The following is an 18,111-nucleotide window of genomic DNA, read 5'->3' on the forward strand; positions in this document are numbered from 1 at the left end:
GCAATTCAACATTACAAATCTTACCAACCTATAAAATCGTAAACTCCTTGAAGGTAAAGACTAAGCCACTAGTGCCAACCTCCAGTTATTCTTAAATTCCTCTGGGCATCCAGGTAAGAAATCAAATTTTTCTTGGTAAATATTCATGGAAGCAAAACTAGCCTGAAATCTCTTCAAGTCAAAATCCTAGACAATATCCACGGGCCTACCAGCAAGCAATGGCTAGTCTCTCCACAAATATCATCTATCTTTGGCACACCTGCTGTGATACTGAATCATATCACTTAGATGCCATTAGCCTGATTTTCTGATTCTTGGAGAAGAGATGAGTAACGTTACAGGAATTAAGAGGGATTCTCACTCAAAGTCCCTAACTCAAATCAAGTATTAATTGGCATCTCATCCATGGGAAGTAAAAAATAGTATCATCTGTGATGACCTACTTCTTATTGTTAGAAGAACAAAGTCTGTGTTCCACTCTACCGTGTGTTAGCCTATGACCTTGGACAAGTTGTCTATGCACTTGCAAACCAGTCTTCTCTATGTGTAAATCTGAGATAACACTACCTCCTGAGGCAATTATGAGACTAAATGTGGTAATGGATATGAAATTAACTGGTCATATATGAAATTAAATATGTTATTTAGAAATCGGAGAGCATTTAACTATTTTTATAAATTAAAATTATTTTCCCTCTGTTTTAATCCCAGCATTCAAAATCTACATGGAAACACTCCACAGAGAGATAAATAAATTTATTTTTAAGGCACTATGGTACCTATCATCAAATATCTAAGAGATCTACCCATCTTCTTACGCCACTTATAAATGTTAGACTCCTCACTCAGGATTGCAGATTGCCAGGGCAGGTGTGGTTCAGAACTAGACAAGGTGCCCTGCCATACCAGCTACCTTGAGAATACAACAGCTGAGGTAGTCGCACACGCTCAGGCCTTGGAACATTAACTGTTCCCAAAGAGAATTGTGCAAGCCAGATCCAGGTTGTCCTCTATAGAACAGGGATTCTACTTAAGTTCATCAGGAAAGAGTGGTTAGCTGGGCACTGGTGGCTCATGCCTGTAATCCTAGCTACTCAGGAGGCTGAGATCTGAGGATCACGGTTCAAAGCCAGCCTGGGCAGGAAAGTTTGTGAGACTCTTATCTCCAATTAACCACCAGAAAACTGGAAGTGGTGCTGTGGCTCAAGTGGTAGAGTGCTCATCTTCAGATGAAGAGCCCAGGGACAGTGCCCAGGGCCTGAGTTCAAGCCCCATAAACTAACAAACAAACAAACAAAGTGGTCAAACAAACAACAGGTAGTCCTCAAATCAAAGACTTTAAAAGAGAAAGGAAGGAGACAGCAGCAGTGTCTAACGGCGGCCCCGATCTAACCTATAACCAAGCCTAGACTCAAAGGCTGTCACTGAAGCAAACTGGCGGTGTCATCTTGGGAAACTCATCTAACTTCCCTGAGTCTGTAAAATAAGCATGATAAGACCCGGTTTGTGCTGTTAGTTAGGGATGACTTTGTGTGAACTTTTTCCAGATAGAAGAATGCTATATGATTATGAGCTCACAATAAATTTACCTGCCTATTGGTAATTATCCAGATGGTCCCAATGACCTGGGTATTTTTGGGCCTCCATGGAGTTGTCCATTAAAGGGCTCTCCTGCAGGTGAAGGGTGTACCGAGAGACCCAGTTGACTTCCACGGGTATAATTCAGAGTCCCCCCTCACTCCGGTAGTTTGTTGTTGATTTGAATGTAGTCTCCTCCAGGAGTGGGGCACAGGGACCTCTTTATACCTACCTGCAACTACACTATGCTCTCCAGGCCTTCCCCTGGCTCCATCCTTTTGATCCTCCCAATAAGCCTTCAGGTTAGCAGAGCAGATAACATTTCCCTTCACCCACACATACTTTCCATAGACGATTTGCCTGCAGCCATGCAGCTCAAAGGAACAGCAGGAAGTCTTTGGCCTCTGCACCTGGAAGCCCTAGCTGGAAGGGTCAGCAGAGAATGGAACCCAGGTGTCTAATAGCCTTGCTCTTTCTTCCCCAGCCCAAGCCACAAGCCAACCTTCACCAAGCCCCTGTAGGCTGCTGCCCTGGGAATAAGCAGACCCTCCATTAATTCATCTTTCCCAATAAAACTGGTTTAGCGGGGACACCTATTTCTACCCACAAGTGTTTCTTACATTTGTTTCCAAGGGGACTCGAAAGGCCTTTGCTCTCCCTCTCAGTCCTAGCTCTGTATGTATAACTGGGGAGCACCCTGGAGCATACCCCCCCCCACACACACACACTGTGATGAATGGGCTTTCTCAGGCCAGCAGACATGACTTGAAGCCCTGCCAGCTGCGTGTGCTGACCTCTGCGGCAGCGCTGCACTCAGATGTGATTACACCCATGTGTCACAACACTTGGCAACAGTTCTGGGAGGCAGCGAGGCCTTTATTCATGCCATTGTCCTGTCGAGTGGCTACAATTTCATCTGGCTGCCGATTGCTTGGCCTTTGCATCATCCTGCCCTGCTCTCTGGCTCCCTTCATGAATAGTTAGTCCATTGTCTTGGATTTTTCAGGGAAGATCCAGGATATGAGGACAAATCTTCCCTCCATAAAGCCAAAATGATCACTAAGAATAATGGGGGAAAAATTATATGTTCTAGAAGGGAGACTTGGGAACTACCTGGTACTGGTCTAGAGAAGGAGGGACCATTGTGGTATCCTGTAACCCAGCCTGGGCTGGATAGCAGGACAGGGATTCAGATATCCAGCTCCTTCTGCTGCCAGGAAGGTCCTTCAGGACTTCACTTGAGCATCATTTCATAGAAAAGGTCTGTAAAATCCAGATGGAGCTGGTAGCTGTTAAGCTCCCATAGAACCTGATGCCTCCGCCCTCTGAAAAGGTCCTGAAGCCCTCTGTTCTTACACTGTGGGTGGTTTGGGATTATGGACCCACTTCTCCCACTTAACCTTCAAAGGCAGAGAGCTGTTTTTGCACCATTATCCCTAGAATTTAGCCAAGTGTCTGACATAAAGTAGGTGCTAATGAAGATCAAAAGGAAAAGGAAAGTAAGTAGAACACAAAGACGAGTGAGATAAAGGGAAAAAAGGTGAGGGAGAGCTCAGGCTTAGAGAAGGGAAAGAAGGGAGGGGGTACCTTCTTTTTATAATGCAGAAAGAAGTGATTGAATTGTCAGCCCCTCATTCCTTTGGCCGAATGCATTTCGTTTTCCATCCCTTTTGATCATCTCTTTCATTTACATCCCTCCCTGCCTTTTCCACATTTTCCAGAGGTTGCCTTAGTGTTCAGGGGGATGTGTTCAGAGCTGTAGGAACACAAAGCCTGTGTCCCAGAGAACACTGAGAACTTCGCCTCCACTTAATTAGCTTGCTGATTGACTCCACAATTCCCTGAGCCTCTCCAGCCCCTGGCCTGGTGGCTGCTCTGAGAAGGCCCCACTTCTGACAAACCATTTTCACAGGAAGTGAGTGGAGTGACTGTCATTGTATGCTAATTCTGTCCTTTTTCGTATCAGGAACTGCTCCCTAGGGAAGCCAGGCTTCTTCCCTGAGGAGGGCAAACAGGAAGGAGCTATTGGATTTGAAAGGAGAAGCCCAGGGTCCTGCCTAGAGAGGGTCTTTGGACAGTAGATCATCAGTATCACTGAGGAGACATCTGAGGGATGCTGCATCTTTGTAGTTCAGGGGCCTTTGGATGGGATAGCAGGAAGGGGTCAGGGCCTACACAATTTTTAGATCTTTCATCTACAACAGCCCTGTGAGGGAGACCTCTCCATTTGACAGATGATGTAGCTATGTGGGAAAAGCCCACAGATGAAGGGACCTTCCTCAGGTCACATAGAACGCAGATAAAGAACAATGCAAGAGTAGCCAGGCGCCAGTGGCTCATGCCTGTAATCCTAGCTACTCAGGAGGCTGAGATCTGAGGATCATGGTTCAAAGCCAGCCCGGGCAGGAAAGTCCATGAGACTCTTATCTCCAATAAACCACTAGAAAACCGGAAGTGGCACTGTAGCTCAAGTGGTAGAGCGCTCGCCTTGAGCTGAAGAGCTGAGGGACAGCGCCTAAGACCAGAGTTCAAGCCCCACGACCACCACCACCAACAACAAAAAGCACTGCAAGAGTATGTTGGGGGAGGGTCATTCTGAGCTGCATCTAACTCCAGTTTCCACCACCCCACAACAACCCCTTGCCATTGATGGCAGAGAATGCAGTATGGGGTGGGGGAGGGAAGCGGGTGCAGACAGAAGTCTTCTGCACCTCTGAAATCATTTGCCAACCCTGTTGACCTCTCTGGTTGGCGGCAGCCTTCCACCAGATCCAACCTATGCTCTCTGGCATTTGTCATCCATTCTTTCTCTCCAGTTTCTCCTCTCAAGCCACCTGTCACCCATTTTGGCTCCAAGGCGGCTGCCCAGACGGCCATCTGGCCCCCCTCATGCTTCAACAGCTTAGCACATTCCTGCTACGTTGTTCACTGGGGCTGTTTATCTTCTGGCCTGGCTGTTTCTCCTTCAGTCAATGGTCTATCAACAGATATGTTGAGGGCCTGATACCGTTCTGGCTCATGGAGACTCAGGAGGAGAAGGCAGAACTCCTGTACCTCCCAAGATGACATAACTGAGACAGGAGCAGGGTTGGTACTGAGTTCAATGCACCCTGCAGCTCCAGGACCTCCCTTGCCCTCTAACAACATCCTGCCCATGCTCCGTGTTGGGTACACTGAGGTAACTTGGAGGTAGGGACTCAGAGGGTGCTGCTGCTTTGACTGCTGCTCCCCTCTACGTACTTAAGATACGCAGAGACAGCAAGAGAGGCCCTTCACCAAACCCCACCACGCATGCTGAAACTCAAGGATGCATAATGAGAGGCCTGGAAAGCTCCTGAAAGAAGCCTGGATGTGGTTTCTAAACGGATGGGAAGCATTGGGTAGAGAAAGGAAGAACACAGTCGGATGTTCAATTGCAGGAGGAGACACATGACTGATACCTGGGCCTCGTTTTCCCACACGGGGACCGCATCATGCCTCCCTGGCTTCGGTGTTGTGTGCATTACACAACACGTACGTGCTAACACAGCCAGTGACAGCTCAGTGCTCACTGCCTTGCCTGCATCCTTTGCCTTCTCATGCACACCTCCTTGGTAACTGTCCAGAGCCCAGGGAGTGAATCCCTGGGAAGAATGCACTAATAAAAATACTTGGCTACATCCGGAACTCCCTTGGTGGTAGCTGGTCAGTGCCCGTGAGCTTGCCTTGCAAGCTGTTGGGTTAGAGAATGAATGTAGAGTCTGACAGAGGTTCAAACCCTGGCACTGTCACAACCCTACTGGTGGCCTTAGGAAAATACCACCCAAATGTTCTCAGTTCTATTTCCACTCGTTAACTAAGGGTACCAGTATTTCCTAGTTGACAGTATTAAATAGTAGAATAGAGCTTCAGCATCCACCTTTCTTTTTTTTTTTGTCGGTCGTGGGGCTTGAACTCTGGGCTTGGGCGCTGTCCCTCAGCTCTTCAGCTCAAGGCGAGCACTCTACCACTTGAGCTACAGCGCCACTTCCGGTTTTCTGGTGGTTTATTGGAGATAGGAGTCTCACGGTCTCTCCTGCCCAGGCTGGCTTTGAACCACGATCCTCAGATCTCAGCCTCCTGAGTAGCTAGGATTACAGGTGTGAGCCACCAGCGCCCGGCTTTAGCATCCACCTTTCTTAGGAAACAACAAGAAAGCAGAGTGCTAAAAGGACCCAGAAGCCAAGGGAAAGCATGTAGCACTGGCTGGGGTTGGTATAACTGGAGCTGCACTCCTTGGCACTTGGTATAGGCTGGCTCTGTGCTGAGTGCCATGCACCTCTGGATTGTGAGCATCATTCCCATTTCCCAGCTGGGGAAATGAGAGCCTAAAGATGTTAAGGAAATTGCCTGAGTTCACCGCTTGGAGGTGGCAGAGCCAGAATTTGAACTCCAGCTGTCTACTATCAAGGCCCCCATCCCCAGTGCTGCCTATGAGCAGCTAGGCCAGGATCTGTCCCAGCTGACCCTCAGGGGCTAAGGCAATAATCCTCTTCATATCACCTCCCTGTGATGCCACTCCCTGGTCTATAAAGTGCTCATGCGCAGATAGAATTAACTGGACTTGGTGGTCCAGTGCTCAGCAGGAGTACCTCTGTTTATAGCCACCTTGGGCTAAGTCATTCACCATACCAAATCGTTAGAATGGTTCATTGATAAGTACGTTATTAAGAAGAAATGTAGGATGCCTCATTCAGACTGAGTCACCAAATAATCCCTATAGTGAGGGGCAGGGGGAAAGGTCTTCTGCAGAGACAGGCTAACTGGAGAACCCTTGCCTTCAGTTGCCCTGGATCTGGCTGTCTCTCCTGGTTAAGACCAGGGACAGTGGTAGATGGGGACAGAGAAGGGAAGGGAAGCTACTACCAGCAAGGGAGAAAATGACACTGTGGTCGATTTGCTCATTTTGCACTAAGCCCAATTCTGCTTGCCACTAAATATCCCAAGATGTTGAAGTTAGGCTCTAGGCCACTTTGCTGCTGTTTTCCAGTGGGTTTGCACTAGCCTTCCTGGACTGGGTCAGCCAACAGATATTTCAGAAGAGTTTTGGTGAACCTCCTTTCTTTGCCTGCCTTTGAGTCACAGAGAAAGATGATTAAAGAATTAAGTTTCAGAGGGAAACAATTCTGCTGGAGCTGTTCTTTTCTCTCAAAAACTATAAAACAGCATGTCCAAGAGAAAAAACTCTGGCCTTAAAAGTTGACTCTGTTGGTTTTGTCTTTGTTCCTTTTGTCTTGTTTGTTCATTTATCTGTTTGGGGGAGGGTAAGGGAGGCACAGAAATGGAGAGACAAAGGGTGAACAAATGCAGCAATGGTGCTTACCCACTATACATTACGTTGAAAATGAACTATACAACATTGGGGGTGGGGATGAGGGAAAAACTGGGAGAGAGAGGGAAGGGGTGACATTGTCCAAAAAGAAATGCTCTCTCTCTCTCTCTCTCTCTCTCTCTATATATATATATATATATATATATGTATATACATATATATACACATATAACATGTAACTGTAATCCCTCTGTATAGCACCTTTATAATAACAACAAATGATTTGACTTTTTGATTTTTTTGTTAGAAGTGTATGAGAAAACCCACTAGAGAACACATTCAAGGAATATCCAATGATCTCCTTAGACAAATACCACTGCCACTCACTAACCAAATTCAATCCCTCACCCATGCGATCCAGGGACAGTGCATGGAACATCTTTGATATATACAAACCCAGAAGTTAGAATGGGACATCTATATAGCATTTTAATTGCCCTTAGTATAAGCAAGGTACAGACCAGCTCATTTCACTGAAGGTCACTTACTTATCTGGATAGCCACGTTTTGCAAACAACCAAAAAAGAAAATCAAGCTACTGAGCAATAAAAATGGATTCCAAATAGTGCCTTTTACTATGAAGCTTACTCCTGACAGACACAAACCATCTGGCTTCTCAGATCTACTTTAATCGTAGTTCTATGGTAACTTCACTTCTCAATACAAACCACATTAGATGCATACACACTGGGTGAGTGGGAGGGCCTCTAGCGTTGTAATGTTTCAGAGAAAGTTTGGCTCAATGGCACCCTTGGATGTGTCAGTAAGTGCTCCAGCTATTGTTAGGCTGCAGATTTCTGTAGGCTCTCACTTATCCTTCAATATCTCAAGTTATTAGTGATGTCACAGTTGGCTTTCAGAGTGCGTTACCAGAAGCTAGGGTGTGGCAGAATGGCTTTTCACATAAAGGCCTAATTCATTCCCAAGACATGCCTGCAGGTTTTCCTTCTGACACAATAATCCCACACAACCAACTGCCTCCATGGGAGGGATCAAGAGCAGCTCCAAGATGGGCATTGCGTGCAGAGCTGGGAGAAGGCAGCTCCTGGCCCATGCTGGAGTTAGGCAGAAAGGTCTCGCCCCGACCTCCAGGGTGCTGGGTTCAGGGCAGCCAACTGTGATCTTATGTTCCACTGAGCTATGAGGGTGTCTGTGGAGGTCCTGAAGCTGAGAATACTGACCTCCTGGCCTCAATACATGTATATAGCTATTTAAACAAACTTTGAATAGGGAAAAAATCTGGAGAGAGATATACTCTAAAATATGAGCCACCATCTCCGGATGATGGAACTTAAGCTAATCTTCATTTCATCTTGCTTTTCTCCAAGTTTCCACTTGTATACAGTGACCATACATTTCCTCTCTGGTTTTGAGGTTAATTATAGCAATAATAAAGAATGGGGTACAGAATTCCTGAAAGAGGAGTGCCCAGATAATAGGGAAACTTCCAGGACCCCTAAATGGAACAAATGGTCTGAGTAATTCAGTAGCAGTAGCGAATGTGTTGTTCCTCTACCAGCTTGATTTTTTTTTTTTAGAATTCATTGAGGACAGGGGTGGAGGAGTGGAGATGGAAACAGAATAATAACAATAAAACAATCCAGAAAAGGTCAGATAAGATGATGATAAGCGAAGTGAACCCCAAGATAAGGACACAAGTGTTTTTTTCTTTCTTGCTGTTGCTTCTAACGTATTTATAAGGTACCATGTGATTTTTTTTGCTGTTTTGTATGTCCCTCCCCCATGGTATAACCCCTGTTTTCACTGTATTTGATGTTGATATAATTTGGGGAGGGGAAGGGAAAAAACAAAATGTTTAAACAGGGATATAGGTTGACCCATTGCAACAACGAGATGAACAAGACGCTATGTCAAAAAATGAACTTTACAATTTAGGCAGGGATAGGGGGGGTGGAAGGAGGAGTGTAGTTGTGGAAATGGGAGGGAAGGAATGGTAGGGGAAAAACAAAGGAGGAGACCACAATGCTTGATAAGAAATGTACTCATTACCTTGTTCATGTAACTGTAACCTTTCCTCTGTACAATATTCTCATAATTTAAAAAAAAGTTATTTTTTTAAAAAAAAACAGCAAATGCTTTGGTAACCACCCTACTATTCTATACTTCAACTCATTTAATTCTCCCAATGGCCCCAGGAGAGAGGCTCAATTAGTGTCCCCCATCTGTAGGTGAGAAATGGGGCCCCAGGAAGCTAAGCATCTGCCCAAGGTCCAGCTGAACTTGAACACAGGCATTCTGCTGTAGAGTCTGGGCTGGCAGCCACTACACTATAATTAAAGAAGCAGCAACACAATTGTACATCAGGGAGAGTAAGAGAAGTGCTTATAGCCCAGGTTTTATCAAGTCTTCCTAAAGGCACGCTACTTTTTTTTATTTCTAGAGGTTTTCAAAATCACCTTTACTGGTCCCCCCTCTTCCCATCACCTGCTCCCCCAATAAGGAGCACAAAGTTACTACCATGGACTTAGAAATCAACCAGAGCAGCTGAGATAGAGGCTCCACTAATCGCTTCTCAGCCTATGCCACCTATGTGGACTTTCCCAATCAATATCCATTTAATTCAGACAAGGCCACTTTGATACCCAGCCCTTCTACCCTTCTTGTGTCTCTTTCATGTTTCCTTCTCCAATCATCCCCTAAGTTCTGTGAGTTCAGAGACTTGGGACTCTTCTTTAACTTCTATCGCCAGCATCAGGGACTTTGTCCTGTATTTTACGTGTTGATAGACACTGATATGCTAGCCCTATTTTTGCTAGCAGGCCCATAGAAGTTAAGGGATTTGTTTAAGGCCCCATAGTGAATTGTGGAACTAGGCTTTGAGGTCAGGTTCTGACCTCATGAACAATGGCTCTGCCTGCTAGAGAGTCCCATTTACTCCAGAACTTAGTGGCTTAGGACAACTACTATTTTATTGCAAATTATTTATAGACTTGTGCCATCTGGGCTGTTGTAAATGGGAAGGTCAGCTGGGTTGCTTGGTCTAGGACAGTTTCCCAACTTTGACATTTATTGATATTTGGAGCCAGATAAGTGTGTGTTAAGGGGTGACTATTGTAAGATGTTGAGATTCATCCCTGGTCTCTACCCACTTGATTCTAGGAAGAAAAGCAGCAATATCTAGACATTGCCAGATGTTTTCTGTGGACAAGACTGTCCTTTGGTTGAGAATAAGTGGGATCTAGGGAACATGACAGTGATGAAGTGTCTTTACCTTCAACGATAGCTTTCTAGTAGGCTAGCGTGACTTCCTATGACTAGTAGAAGGGATACTGGCAGCAAGAGACAGCAAGACTGAAGCCTGTACATAGATTACATTTGTTGATGTCCCATTGGCCAAAACAAATCACATGTTCAAGCCTAGAATCATGGTGGTAGAGACTACACAATGATGTACAAATAGGGAAGTACATTAGTAAAAGGCACCACAAGAAATCATCTACCATGACAACAGTCAGCACACAGCAGGTGCCAGTCTGTGTAACCTTAAAAGCTGGGCTGGCCAGGCACCCAAGTCTCATGCCTGTAATCCTAGCTACTGAGATCTGAGGATCATGGTTCCAAGCCAGCCCAGGCAGGAAAGTACATGAGACTTTGATCTCCAACTATCCACTAGAAAACCAGAAGAAGCCCTGTGGCTAAAGTGGTAGAGCGCTAGCTTTGAGTGAAAAGGCTCAGGGACAGCACCCAGGCCCTGAGTTCAAGCCTCATGACCAATAACAACAACAACAAAAGCTGGTCCTCTCTCTCTCTCTTTTGGTTGGAAAGGAGTCTGGTAAGGTTTTCTTCCCATGCTGGCCTTCAATCATGATCCTTCTAATCTCAGTCTCTCAAGTTGCTAGGATTACAAGCAAGAGCTATTATTATCTGACCTCCTCCCACCCTTTTGTGTGCTAGTCCTGAAGCTTGAACTCGGAGCTTAGGTGCTGTCTCTGAGCATTTTTGCCACAGCTCCACTTCAGGAATTTTTTTTGGGGGGGGGGAGATTAATTGGAGATGAGAGTCTTACAGTTTTTTCTGTCCAGGGAGAACCTCAGTCTTCAGATCTCAGTACATATCCTCAGCTAGGATTACAGATGTGAGTCACCAATGCCCAGCTTACACAGCCCATTTATGTTCCTTTTCTCCAACATACGTATTACAATCATACATACTATACACATTATTTTGTTTACTCTGTATCTCCTCTGATGGGAATTTATTTATTTATTTGTCAGTCATGGAGCTTGAACTCTGGGCCTGGGCACTGTCCCTGAACTCTTCAGCTCAAGGTTAGCACTCTACCACTTGACCCATACCACCACTTCTGACTTTTTTCTGCTTATGTGGTGCTGAGGAATCGAACCCAGAGCATCATGCATGCAAGGCAAGCACTCTACCACTGAGCCACCTTCCCAGCCCCTCTGATGGGAATTTAAATTCTCCAAGAGTAGAAGCTTTTTTTTGTTGTTGTTGTTGGCAGCACTGATAATTTAAATTTATCCTGAGCTTGCTAGATAGGTGCTCTACCACTTGAACCATGTTCTGAGCCTTTTGTGCTTTTATTTTTCAGGTCAGGCCTCACACGTTTTTTTTCCCAGACTATCCTTGGATCTCTGTCCTGCCTTCACCTCCCAAGTAGCTAAGATTACAGGTGCAATATCATACCCTTTAAAAAAAAAACAACAGAGTCTCAATAACTTTTTTTTTCCAGAACTAGCCTAGAGCCATAGCTCCCCATTGCTACTTCCCATCTACTAAAGTTACAGGCATGAAGCCACCATGTTTGGCCCCAAGAGTAGAGACATATATCTGATATATAGTGTATCTGACATATAGTGTAGGTTCAATACATGAATGAATGAGGAGTGAATGGTTCTGGTGAGTTCCGAAGAGCAGAACTGAGCTTAGGACATCAAACTGGGTGCCCGCAAATAGATGAGCAAGACTCTATCTTGGCTCATCCTGTTCACCTGACGGTTGCCAAGGCCTAGCAAGGGGGATGGTATCCCAAAGCCTCACAGCACACTGACTTTAGAGCTGGGCTGGAACCCCATCTCATAGTCTCTCCTCAGGTCTCAGGACCTCTCCTCTGATCCTCCACCCTGCCCTGTTGCCCACAACCAGAGATCACTTCATGCCAACAGCTATTTCTCATCTCCTAAGCTACACATTTAAAGAAAGAAGCTACAGAAAACAAAGAAATGCAATACAAGAAGTGAATATTTTAAGCCTTGGTGGTTTGTATGGAAAGCTCTGTAAGAATGCCTATTTATAGGTATTAAATCAGGAAGTAAGTGGAAAGAGCGGTGGGTCAGCTCTTCTGGGGGTGGCTGTGTGCGCATGTTGCAACATGGGTTTTGAGCCAAACTTGCAGATACCAAGGAACCTGGCCCTACAGAGTCATCAGAAGCCATATATGTCTCATCAGGGTACAGGGAATTCTCAGGAATTAAGACCCTTTTTTTTTTCTTTGTTCCAATCAGTCAGAAGCACCAATGAAACTCTAAGGCCCTCTTAGGCCAGTTACTAATCAAAGTTTGTTTTTTGTTTTTTGTTTTTTTTTTTACCAGTCGTGGGGCCTGAACTCTGGGCCTGGGCGCTGTCCCTCAGCTCTTCAGCTCAAGGCTAGCGCTCTACCACTTGAGCCACAGCACCACTTCCAGCTTTTTCTGCTTATGTGTTGCTGAGGAATTGAACCCAGGGCCTCATGCATGCAAGGCAAGCGCTCTATCACTGAGCCATCTTCCCAGCCCCACTAACCAAAGTTTTTAATGTCAAAATAGCCTTGGCACAGGACTGTTCTCTCTTTGAGGTAGACAGAGACTTTAAAGAACAAGCCTGAGCAGAAACATCGAGCCTCTGTGTCCCCAGTGGAATAGACAAGGCTATCTGGCCTTGGGTTTCTTTGATCAACCAGGAGCTTTCTTGAACTATAGAGCAAGCCTGGAAGGCATGGCCCAAGTGCTCATGAAGTGCCCTGTTTTCATATGTCATCTCTTTTCATAAAACAACTCTACCAAGGAGAGATTTTATCATCACCATTTTACAATTGGAGAAACTGAGGCAAACAGTGGATCAGAAACCTGCCCACACCTTACACCTTAAGTGACAACCAAGCAGCCTACCTTCCCAGCCCTCGCCTAACACCAGCAGGCTGCACTTGAACGCCAGGCAAGGGAACCTGGATAAAAGCCAAAGACATGTGTCCTCTATAACATCAACATCAGTGTGTGAACATCTACCTCCTGCGAGCTTTGAGAGGCACAAATCATAAGCTGGGCCCTCGGCTTAGTGGTGAATGCAAAAGGATCATGTTGGTTGTTGTGAGAAGTAAATGAGAGTAGGTCTTGTTCTTCTCATCTAAAGCAACCTAAAGGAAGTGTTCTTATCCATGCTATTAATATGGAGGCTACTATCCACTCTGACCAAGCTTGTACCCTCACGTAGCTTAGGCTGTAGTTGGATGACACAGAAAGTGTGCGTAAACTAATGAGATGACTGAAGATGGTTATGAAGGTTCTAAATAAAATAAAGCAATGGGTCAAGTGGCTTGTTCCCCTAAACTTTTTTTTTTTTGGGTCCGGTTGTGGGGCTTGAACTCGGGGCCTGGGCTCTGTCCCTCAGCTCTTCAGCTCAAGGCTAGCGCTCTACCACTTGAGCCACAGCGCCACTTCCGGCTTTTTTTTCTTTTTGCTTATGTGGTGCTGAGGAATTGAACCCAGGGCCTCATGCATGCAAGGCAAGCACTCTACCACTGAGCCACCTTCCCAGCCCCCCCCTAAACTTTATATATTGCAGAACTAACCTTTAGTACATCCTTATCTGGAGATAGAGACTTTACCGAGGTAATTAAGTTTACAATGAAGTAATTGAAGTGGTCTCTACTCCAATATGGCTGGTATCTTTATAAAAGGGGAGTCTGAAAACAGACATGCACATAGGGAGAGTTTCAGGTGAAGCTGAAGGCAGAGATCAGAGGGATGCTTTTACAGGACAAAATAGACAGACTGTCAACAAAACCATAAGAAATTAGGAGTGTGGAATGAACAAATTCTCCCTCACTGACGGAGGATCCAACCCTTCCATCACCTTGACCTTGGACTTCCAGCCTCCAGAATCATAAAATTCTTTCTTTCTTACTTTTCTTTCTTTCTTTCGTTCTTTTTCTTCCTTCCTTCCTTTCTTTTCATTTTCTTCCTTCCTTTTTTCCCACCTTCCTCTCCCTCTCTCCCTTCTTCTCCTCGTTCCTTTGAAACAAGGCTTGTTCCTATAATACCAGTTACTCAGGAGGCTGAGACCTAAGAATCAATGTTTGAAGCCAGCCCAGGCAGACAAATCCAAGGGACTCATCTCCAGTTCAAGTGGTATAACACCAGCCCTGAGCAAAAGCAAAAAGCTGAGCGTAAGTTTGAAGCCCTGAGTTCAAGCCCTAAGACAAGTAAACCTAACTTTAAAAAAAAAATCCTAATTTCTTCCTTAAAGCTCTTCTCTGGCTACTCTATGGAAAATGAACTTGAGAGTTGAGTAATCAGGAAGCTAAAGATCATGTTCACTAGAGAAATGATGGCTTACACAAGGGCGTGGTGAAGTGGTATGGTTGGTGACAAACTCTATGGTTTGAATGTCTCCACCAAGTCTCCCATCTAAATTTAATTCCCATTTTGAGGGCCATATAGGGTCTTTGAGAGGTAATTGGGTCACGAGGGCTTTGTCCTCATGGCTCAATGAACCCATTTATGGATTGATTCCTATTTTTAGCCAACTTTCTGTTACTGTAACAAATGGGTGAGATGGTCAAGTTACAAAGAGGAAAGGTTTCTTTTGGCTCACTGTTTTAAAAGTTTGAGTTCCTGATTGCTTGGCCCCATTGCCTCTGGGCTGTTGGGAGACAGGGCATCTTGGTGGAGAGTAGCTCACTTCCTGGCAGCTGGGAAACAAAGAGAATGGAAGAAGAGCTGGGGTTCCAATATCCCCTTCAAGGACATGCCCCAGTGACTAGAAGACGATCCAGTAGGTCTCGCCTCTTGAAGATTTCATCACCTCCCAAGAGTGGCCATACACTGGATACCAAGCTTTGAACACCTACTGAAAGGAGACACCCATCCAAACCATAACAATGGGTTATCTTCACAGTGGGACTGTTATAAAAGCCAGCTTTCCTCTGTCTCCTGTACGTCCTATTTTCCCATGAGGCCCTGCGGTGCCTCCGGACAGCAGAGTCCGTCACCAGCAGGAAGAGCCTCACTAGATGGGGTGGCAGCCCATGCATGGACTTGCCAGCCTCCTGAAATGTGAGCCAAATATAATGAGGGGGCATATGCTCAAGTGACAGAGCATCTGCCTAGCAAGCTGGAAGCTGTTTCCCCAAACAAAAAGAGATGAAAACAAACCCCTAAAAGACTTGTTTGTAGACTTGCTGTAGGATGAGAGAGTGAGTGAGCCTTCAGTGACAATCCATAGAATTTGGGTGGGAAAAAAAAAAAACCAGTAATCAGTCATGCTTTTTAAGTGAGTGATGAAGTGGGCAGAATCGGGAGTCTTCTGAAGAGCTAGAACACCATTTTCTATCCAAGTAGACTTATAAGGTGTCCCCCAAAGATAAGGAGGCAGAGTCACTGTCCTAGAACTCAGAGCCTGAGAAAGACAGATGTGTAAACAGATAAGAGCTATAGACTGTGAGAAGCGGCTGACTACACAGATGGCTGTGAATGACTGGGGAAGTTGGACAGAAGGGGAAAGGTTTTTGTTTTGCTTCTTGAGATGATTTTAGACCTAAACCCCTACTGTAAAAACAATACAAACAATTCCCAGATACTCTCACCAGCTTCCCCCAAATGTCTACATCTTACAAATTTATTAGTGCAGTCATCAATACCAGGAAATTAACATAGACTACAGAGCTCACTCGAATTCCATCAGTAGCCCTGCTTACATCCTTATCTGCCCCGCGAACCCATCCGGATCACACAGAAAATTCCATTGCTGTGTTTCCTTAGTCTCTTCTAGTCTGGGACAGTTCCTCAACTCACTCTTTGAAGCGCTTTATACTTCTGAAGAGTACTGGGCATTGAATGTCCATATATGGGTTTAGCTGGTACTTACTCAAGTTGAGCATAATTTTTTTACTAGAATATTGTACAAGTTTATGCCTTTCTGAGTGCCTCAGAGCAAGTAGTATATGAGGCTGATATGGTGAATGACTTAATGACTCTGACCACCTGGTTAGGATGATGTATGTCAGATCATTCCAATGTAAGGTCACTATTTTCCCCTCTGCAGTTATAAGTACCTTATGGAATGTAGGAGGAGATGCTTTGAGATTAGGCAAACATCCTGCTCTCATCTTATTTCCACCTCAACCGTCTCCATTGATGATACTTGCTTAAAACAATTATTATTGTGTTTGTCAAATGGGGATGTTCTGTTTCTACATTCTTCCTAACACTAGTAGAAATGCCATGGATAGGAAAAGCTAGCTCTTCTCCTTATTTACTCATATTCATTTGTCTATGTATTAAGTTATAGGTGTCTCTTGGTACCTAAAGAGCATTAATTCCCCTACTCCCAAAGAATACTCAAAATCCTTTATATAACATGGCACCATGTTTGTCTATAATAATACACACTTTAAATCATCTCTAGATTACTTAAGTTTAGAAAAAAAAAACATGGGGCCTGGCACTGGTGGCTCACGCCTATAATCCTAGCTACTCAGGAGGCTGAGATCTGAGGACAATGGTTCAAAGCCAGCCTTGGGAGGAAAGTCTGTGAGACTCTTATCTCCAATTAACCACCAGAAAACAGGACGTGGCACTGTGGTTCAAGTGGTAAAGAGCTCACCTTGAGCAGAAGAGCTCAGGGACAACGCCCAGGCCCAGAGTTTAAGCCTCACCACTGACCAAAAAAAATGGGGGGAGGGCTGAGATGTAGCTCAGTGGCAAAGTGCTTGAGTTTGATCCCCAGTACCCAAAAAGAAAAGACAATAATAATAATAATAATAATAATAATACTGTTTAGACAGGTACTGGTGGTTCACGCTTGTAATCCTAGCTGAGGACCGCAGTTCAAAGCTAGCCTGGGTAGGAAATTTCATGAGACTCTTATCTCCAATTAACCACCAGAAAACCAAAAGTGATGCTGTGGCTCAAAGTGGTAGAGTGCTAATCTTCAGCACAAAAGTTCAGGGACAGCATCCAGGTCCTGAGTTCAAGTACCATGACCACAAAAAAATATACATATATGGGGGCCTTCTCAGTTGAGTCTGCTTATTTTCAAGAAGTTTCTAAGAAGCCCCTCCTAGCAACTTCTATGGCCATACTTGTGATCCAGCAACATCCTGTCTGCAAAAGAGTCTGGGAAATGTAGTTTTTAGTAGGACTTATTGCACCCCCAAATAAAATTATGACTCACTACCTAAAGATGGTAGGTACTACATAAAGGATAAGTAGTTAGCTGACCTTGACAGTTGGAATAATTAAGAAGACGTCATGGGGGAAATGGACACCTGTACTATTTAGACAAGAACTTACTGTCCTTTAGTAAGGACTCTACAGGTGGACTGTGGGAGGCTCTTCTAATTCCCATATGAGGGAGTAGTTCCAGTTACCATTTAGAGATAAGGAAAATGAAACCCAAAGCCGTGGTTTGCTCAGTCAGAGACACACAGCTAGTAGATAGCATACTTCATATCCCTGTTGGGTTTGTGTGGACTATTAGAGATAGGAAAGTTTGCTACTACGTTCCCAGACACAAGCTTGACAGGGCTTCAGGCCTCAGAAGAAAAGAGAGTCTTAAATTGCTCAAAGTAGGAATTGTTTTTAAACAGAGAGATATCTATTTACTTATAGGTAATAAATCTTTAATAAATAAAACTTACTATATTCTGAAGAGTTTAATTTGCATTATGTCTCTAAAAGCACAAATAAAAACATCACCAAAAATCAAGTGGTCTTAGAACAAATCATGTTAAGAGAGGTAGCCAAGCTCAGAGAGACCAACAGTACATTCAAAGGCACTTGTGTGGGCAATAGTAGCAAAGGAACATATCTAACACCCTTCCCCAAGCACATACAAGTATGTCCTAAGACCAGAAGGAAGCCTACAGGGGTTGGAAAGGTGGCTCAGTGGTAGAGTGCTTGCCTTGTACGCATAAAGCCTGGGGTTAGATTCCTCAGCACCACATA

The sequence above is a fragment of the Dipodomys spectabilis genome, unplaced genomic scaffold (genome assembly GCF_019054845.1).
Source record: "Dipodomys spectabilis isolate Male_0828 unplaced genomic scaffold, ASM1905484v1 ptg000069l, whole genome shotgun sequence".
NCBI classification, from domain to species: Eukaryota; Metazoa; Chordata; class Mammalia; order Rodentia; family Heteromyidae; genus Dipodomys; species Dipodomys spectabilis.